General features: G+C 41.7%; 1 protein-coding gene across 1 annotated transcript in view; it reads left to right on the forward strand.

The window, feature by feature from the left end:
* The window catches only part of LUC7L2 (LUC7 like 2, pre-mRNA splicing factor), a 467,814-nt gene extending 460,038 nt beyond the window's left edge, over positions 1 to 7,776 (forward strand). Inside the window, exon 10 of the transcript XR_012717438.1 lies at positions 7,761 to 7,776. The gene's annotated coding sequence lies outside the window, so the exon portion shown is untranslated. The remainder of the gene's footprint in view (positions 1 to 7,760) is intronic.
* The last annotated feature ends 291 nt before the right edge of the window (positions 7,777 to 8,067 follow it).

Genomic DNA, 8,067 nt, shown 5'->3' on the forward strand with positions numbered 1-8,067 from the left:
GAGGCAGATGAAGTGGTGTCCTGGCTCGTCCTCTGGAGTGCATCGCCAGCACAGTCAGCAGTGGCAGTGGCAGAGGCAGAGGCAGTGGCAGTGGCGTGAACGGCAGGCGGCCTTTGTCCTGCCGTTGCTGCCTGCCACTGATTCCAGTGCTTGGATTCCAAATGACGGCGCATTGAAGTGGTGGACAGGTTGCTCTTCTCAGAGCCCCTAATCAATTTCGAGAGGCAAATTGTGCAGACAACACTATATCTGTCCTCGGCGCATTCCTTGAAAAAACTCCACACCTTCGAGAAACGTGCCCTCGAGGTGGGAGTTTTTCGGGGCTGGGTACGAACTGGAACATCTTGGGAGATTCCGGGTGTGGCCTGGCTTCGCCTAAGCTGCTGACCTCTGCCTCTGCCTCTAGCTACCCTTTTTGGTGCTGCACCTGCCTCAACATCCACACTACTTTCCCCGCTTGACATCCCCCCTGTCCAGGTCGGGTCAGTGTCCTCATCATCCACCACTTCCTCTTCCAACTCCTGTCTCATCTCCTCCTCCCGCACAATGCGCCGGTCAACTGGATGCCCTGACGGCAACTGCGTCACATCATCGTCGATGAGGGTGGGTTGCTGGTCATCCACCACCAAATCGAACGGAGATGGAGGAGACTCTAGTGTTTGAGCATCTGGACACAGATGCTCCTCTGTTAGGTTCGTGGAATCGTGACGTGGAGAGGCAGGTTGAGGGACAATGAAAGGAGCGGAGAACAGCTCTGGGGAGCAGGGACAGTTTGGGTTATTGTTCTGTAAAGCTTCGGAATTTTGGGAGGAAGGAAGACAAGACTGTTGGGTAATAGGAGGAGAGGAGGCAGAGTCTGACTGGCTGCTGGACAATGTGCTGTAAGCGTTCTCTGACAGCCATTGCAAGACCTGTTCCTGGTTCTCGGGCCTACTAAGGTTTGTACCCTGCAGTTTAGTTAATGTGGCAAGCAACCCTGGCACTGTGGAGTGGCGCAATGCTTGCTGCCCCACAGGAGTAGGCACGGGACGCCCTGTGGCTTCACTGCTACCTTGCTCCCCAGAACCATTCCCCCGACCTCGCCCACGGCCTCGTCCACGTCCCTTTCCGGGAGCCTTGCGCATTTTGAATTCCTAGTTAGAAATTGGCACTGTATACCAGTAGTAAAAATTGTGGGTGCACGTAACCCCAATATATTCTTTGAATTCCCAGTCAGAAACTGGCACTATATGGCAGTAGCAAGAAATGAGGGTATTTGTATTCCCAATATGCTCTTTGAATTCCCAGTCAGACAATGGCACTGTATACCAGTAGTAAAAATTGTGGGTGCACGTAACCCCAATATATTCTTTGAATTACCAGTCAGAAACTGGCACTATATGGCAGTAGCAAGAAATGAGGGTATTTGTATTCCCAATATATTCTTTGAATTCCCAGTCAGACAATGGCACTGTATACCAGTAGTAAAAATTGTGGGTGCACGTAACCCCAATATATTCTTTGAATTCCCAGTCAGAAACTGGCACTATATGGCAGTAGCAAGAAATGAGGGTATTTGTATTCCCAATATACTCTTTGAATTCCCAGTCAGACAATGGCACTGTATACCAGTAGTAAAAATTGTGGGTGCACGTAACCCCAATATATTCTTTGAATTACCAGTCAGAAACTGGCACTATATGGCAGTAGCAAGAAATGAGGGTATTTATAACCCCAATATATTCTTTGAATTCCCAGTCAGACAATGGCACTGTATACCAGTAGTAAAAATTGTGGGTGCACGTAACCCCAATATATTCTTTGAATTCCCAGTCAGAAACTGGCACTATATGGCAGTAGCAAGAAATGAGGGTATTTGTATTCCCAATATACTCTTTGAATTCCCAGTCAGACAATGGCACTGTATACCAGTAGTAAAAATTGTGGGTGCACGTAACCCCAATATATTCTTTGAATTACCAGTCAGAAACTGGCACTATATGGCAGTAGCAAGAAATGAGGGTATTTATAACCCCAATATATTCTTTGAATTCCCAGTCAGACAATGGCACTGTATACCAGTAGTAAAAATTGTGGGTGCACGTAACCCCAATATATTCTTTGAATTCCCAGTCAGAAACTGGCACTATATGGCAGTAGCAAGAAATGAGGGTATTTGTATTCCCAATATACTCTTTGAATTCCCAGTCAGACAATGGCACTGTATACCAGTAGTAAAAATTGTGGGTGCACGTAACCCCAATATATTCTTTGAATTACCAGTCAGAAACTGGCACTATATGGCAGTAGCAAGAAATGAGGGTATTTATAACCCCAATATATTCTTTGAATTCCCAGTCAGACAATGGCACTGTATACCAGTAGTAAAAATTGTGGGTGCACGTAACCCCAATATATTCTTTGAATTCCCAGTCAGAAATTGGCACTATATGGCAGTAGCAAGAAATGAGGGTATTTGTATTCCCAATATATTCTTTGAATTCCCAGTCAGACAATGGCACTGTATACCAGTAGTAAAAATTGTGGGTGCACGTAACCCCAATATATTATTTGAATTCCCAGTCAGAAACTGGCACTATATGGCAGTAGCAAGAAATGAGGGTATTTGTATTCCCAATATACTCTTTGAATTCCCAGTCAGACAATGGCACTGTATACCAGTAGTAAAAATTGTGGGTGCACGTAACCCCAATATATTCTTTGAATTACCAGTCAGAAACTGGCACTATATGGCAGTAGCAAGAAATGAGGGTATTTATAACCCCAATATATTCTTTGAATTCCCAGTCAGACAATGGCACTGTATACCAGTAGTAAAAATTGTGGGTGCACGTAACCCCAATATATTCTTTGAATTCCCAGTCAGAAACTGGCACTATATGGCAGTAGCAAGAAATGAGGGTATTTGTATTCCCAATATACTCTTTGAATTCCCAGTCAGACAATGGCACTGTATACCAGTAGTAAAAATTGTGGGTGCACGTAACCCCAATATATTCTTTGAATTACCAGTCAGAAACTGGCACTATATGGCAGTAGCAAGAAATGAGGGTATTTATAACCCCAATATATTCTTTGAATTCCCAGTCAGACAATGGCACTGTATACCAGTAGTAAAAATTGTGGGTGCACGTAACCCCAATATATTCTTTGAATTCCCAGTCAGAAACTGGCACTATATGGCAGTAGCAAGAAATGAGGGTATTTGTATTCCCAATATACTCTTTGAATTCCCAGTCAGACAATGGCACTGTATACCAGTAGTAAAAATTGTGGGTGCACGTAACCCCAATATATTCTTTGAATTACCAGTCAGAAACTGGCACTATATGGCAGTAGCAAGAAATGAGGGTATTTATAACCCCAATATATTCTTTGAATTCCCAGTCAGACAATGGCACTGTATACCAGTAGTAAAAATTGTGGGTGCACGTAACCCCAATATATTCTTTGAATTCCCAGTCAGAAACTGGCACTATATGGCAGTAGCAAGAAATGAGGGTATTTGTATTCCCAATATACTCTTTGAATTCCCAGTCAGACAATGGCACTGTATACCAGTAGTAAAAATTGTGGGTGCACGTAACCCCAATATATTCTTTGAATTACCAGTCAGAAACTGGCACTATATGGCAGTAGCAAGAAATGAGGGTATTTGTATTCCCAATATACTCTTTGAATTCCCAGTCAGACAATGGCACTGTATACCAGTAGTAAAAATTGTGGGTGCACGTAACCCCAATATATTCTTTGAATTACCAGTCAGAAACTGGCACTATATGGCAGTAGCAAGAAATGAGGGTATTTATAACCCCAATATATTCTTTGAATTCCCAGTCAGACAATGGCACTGTATACCAGTAGTAAAAATTGTGGGTGCACATAACCCCAATATATTCTTTGAATTCCCAGTCAGAAACTGGCACTATATGGCAGTAGCAAGAAATGAGGGTATTTGTATTCCCAATATACTCTTTGAATTCCCAGTCAGACAATGGCACTGTATACCAGTAGTAAAAATTGTGGGTGCACGTAACCCCAATATATTCTTTGAATTCCCAGTCAGAAACTGGCACTATATGGCAGTAGCAAGAAATGAGGGTATTTGTATTCCCAATATACTCTTTGAATTCCCAGTCAGACAATGGCACTGTATACCAGTAGTAAAAATTGTGGGTGCACGTAACCCCAATATATTCTTTGAATTCCCAGTCAGAAACTGGCACTATATGGCAGTAGCAAGAAATGAGGGTATTTGTATTCCCAATATATTCTTTGAATTCCCAGTCAGACAATGGCACTGTATACCAGTAGTAAAAATTGTGGGTGCACGTAACCCCAATATATTCTTTGAATTACTAGTCAGAAACTGGCACTATATGGCAGTAGCAAGAAATGAGGGTATTTATAACCCCAATATATTCTTTGAATTCCCAGTCAGACAATGGCACTGTATACCAGTAGTAAAAATTGTGGGTGCACGTAACCCCAATATATTCTTTGAATTCCCAGTCAGAAACTGGCACTATATGGCAGTAGCAAGAAATGAGGGTATTTGTATTCCCAATATACTCTTTGAATTCCCAGTCAGACAATGGCACTGTATACCAGTAGTAAAAATTGTGGGTGCACGTAACCCCAATATATTCTTTGAATTACCAGTCAGAAACTGGCACTATATGGCAGTAGCAAGAAATGAGGGTATTTGTATTCCCAATATATTCTTTGAATTCCCAGTCAGACAATGGCACTGTATACCAGTAGTAAAAATTGTGGGTGCACGTAACCCCAATATATTCTTTGAATTCCCAGTCAGAAACTGGCACTATATGGCAGTAGCAAGAAATGAGGGTATTTGTATTCCCAATATACTCTTTGAATTCCCAGTCAGACAATGGCACTGTATACCAGTAGTAAAAATTGTGGGTGCACGTAACCCCAATATATTCTTTGAATTCCCAGTCAGACACTGGCACTATATGGCAGTAGCAAGAAATGAGGGTATTTGTATTCCCAATATATTCTTTGAATTCCCAGTCAGACAATGGCACTGTATACCAGTAGTAAAAATTGTGGGTGCACGTAACCCCAATATATTCTTTGAATTACCAGTCAGAAACTGGCACTATATGGCAGTAGCAAGAAATGAGGGTATTTGTATTCCCAATATATTCTTTGAATTCCCAGTCAGACAATGGCACTGTATACCAGTAGTAAAAATTGTGGGTGTATATAGCCCCAATTCTATTGCTAGGGGACTTGCAGGGTATTTCTGGGGTGAAGGTGGGGGGGCACACCGTTGGAACGGGTATCGGGGTATATATCGGGTATACGGGAATACACTGACAGTGTATTCCATTCAGGATCCTGGGAAAGCTGGGTTGCGGCGATTGAGCCCGTCAGTGCCACGTTACACTGACAAGCTTCTCCCTGGAATTTAGCTCTTACAAGAGCTGTTGGTTGTCTTCTCCTTCCTATCCTAGCCTGTCCCTGCCTACCCAGAATCTAAGCCCTAGCTAGCTGGACGGAAACCTCCGTCCTCGGTGAATTGCAAGCTCAGAATGACGCGAAGCTGGGCGTCGCTGTTCTTTTAAATTAGAGGTCACATGTTTTCGGCAGCCAATGGGTTTTGCCTACTTTTTTCAACGTCACCGGTGTCGTAGTTCCTGTCCCACCTACCCAGCGCTGTTATTGGAGCAAAAAAGGCGCCAGGGAAGGTGGGAGGGGAATCGAGTAATGGCGCACTTTACCACGCGGTGTTCGATTCGATTCGAACATGCCAAACAGCCTAATATCCGATCGAACATGAGTTCGATAGAACACTGTTCGCTCATCTCTAGTGTCTATCAGAAATCTGCTGTTTTTTATACAAAAACTATTGGAAAAAAAAAAAGTTCTCAGTACAGGACTTTTCTCATTGACAATTTCTGGTGTTTTCTGCTGCAGAGTCTCCAATTTAGCCTAGCCTAAGCCAGATTTATGAAAATGAAGGTCATCCTGTTGATTTTGGCACACTACTGTATCAATATTTACACAGCTCCCCCTAAACAAATCTGCTATTATTATGGTGAATAGTTAAAGGGGTTATCTAACGTCCAAAAATTATCTGCAGTGAAACAACTACAGCTCCCATGAGGTATCTGCCTGCTTTCACTCTCATCATTTGTTGCTCACAGGGGTAGGGAGTGATTTATTACCTGGGATTTCATTGCATCATAGTTTCATCGTAGTTTCTTCACAGATTCACTGCATGTAAATAACAGTGATTCTCAAGTAAAATAAAGCCAAGAAAGAGTTGCACAAGGAAGCACTGAGTATTTAGTACTGCTGCTGATGTGTTTGCAGATAATTGTGGAAGCTAGATAACCCCTTTAACTCAATACGCAAATAGTACATTTGTCAGTTTCCAGTGTAGGTGTGGGCTATAAGTTCTACTATGGAGCTCTATGATTTGTATGTCCTTGTATTGATTTTGCACTTTTCTAGAAGCCATTGCTTGTTTCATCATTCAACGCACCGCATGGTCATGAATGGGTTATAATGGGGGCCTCAAAGTCTCAGTAACTAGAATATCCTCTCAGATGCTTTTGGGAGAATGATTACAATAACTTTTGTGCAGTGATGGGATTTCCCGAACAAATCAATTGTTCTCAGCAGGAAAAAATGGTTTACATATAAAGATAAAGTTGGAGGGTGGAGTATCCCTAGAGTGTCATCCCCCTGACTTTACAACTAGGTCATGACTGCTTTGCTTATATTTAACCTGATTACAGGAAACTTGCAGTTGTTTATGGCAGATTCTCGCAACATCTACAATGACTTGGCAATGGTTCCTTTTTTAATACAGGAAAATATCCATCAACCTACTTTTGTTTCTATGAACTAGTTTGCAATGAAAAGTTGACAACTAATTTTACACATGTAGATTTCTGTTATTATTTGTATTACCTATGTTGGCGGGAGTTCAGTTAAACTTCCCACGTCTGCCCTAAATCATAATTGCAGAGTAGTACCGTGGGCTGCTGTATGTAGGGTCAAACACTTGTATCTAACCTACACTGTTTCGCTTTTTAACTCCTTAAGGACACAGCTCAAAAGTGTGTTAAGGACCTGACCTCTTTTTTTCAAAACTGACATGTGTCACTTTAAATGACAAGAACTTTGAGACACTTTAACTTACACAAGTGATTTTGAGATTTTTTCATGTTTTTTTACGTTAGTGGTAAATACTAATCAATATTTTTGCTGGAATAGTTTACAGGTGCCACGTCGCATTTGCAGAGCCCCTAAAGTACCAGGACAATAGAAACCCCAAAAAGTGACCCCATTTTGGAAATTAAACATCTCATAGAATTTATCTATGGGTAGAGTGAGCATTTTGATGTCACAGCTGTTTCACAGATTTTATTAACATTGGGACGTAAAAATGCAAAATTACTTTTTTTTCCCCAACAAATCATCCATTTAGCGCCATATTTTTATTTCTTGCAAGTGGTTAAAGAAGAAAAACATACCTTAGTTTGTTACACAATTTCTCCTGAACATGGCAACACCCCATATGTGGTTATAATCTGCGTATAGGTACATGGTGGGGCTCAGAATGGGAAAGGGAAGAGTGCTATTTGTCTTTTGGAGGGCAAATGTGGCTGGAATAGTTTTCAGGTGCCATGTCGCATTTTCAGAGCCCCTAAAGTATCAATACAATGCAAACCCCTCAAAAGTGATCCCATTTTAGAAACCGTCAAGGAATGTGTCAAGAGATATTATCATCTTGAGCCTAAAAATGCTTCCCAAAATTAATGTACAAAATAAAATTTTACATTTTTAAAGAAATATGCAATTTTAGCTACTTAAACGTTGGGGACACTGTATCATCAGAGACATGCACTCCTAAAATTATTAAATGGGCTATCCCGAGGGGCAAAAAAATTATATATGTGGGTATAAACTGCTGCTTGGACACACAATAGGGCTCATAAGATAATGAGCACTGCGCTTTTTAGGTACAGATATAGAGGAATTTTCTGGCCACCATGTTGTTTTTGCAGAGCCCTGGAGGTGCCAGTA

Source organism: Leptodactylus fuscus, chromosome 9 (assembly GCF_031893055.1).
Source record: "Leptodactylus fuscus isolate aLepFus1 chromosome 9, aLepFus1.hap2, whole genome shotgun sequence".
Taxonomy (NCBI): Eukaryota; Metazoa; Chordata; class Amphibia; order Anura; family Leptodactylidae; genus Leptodactylus; species Leptodactylus fuscus.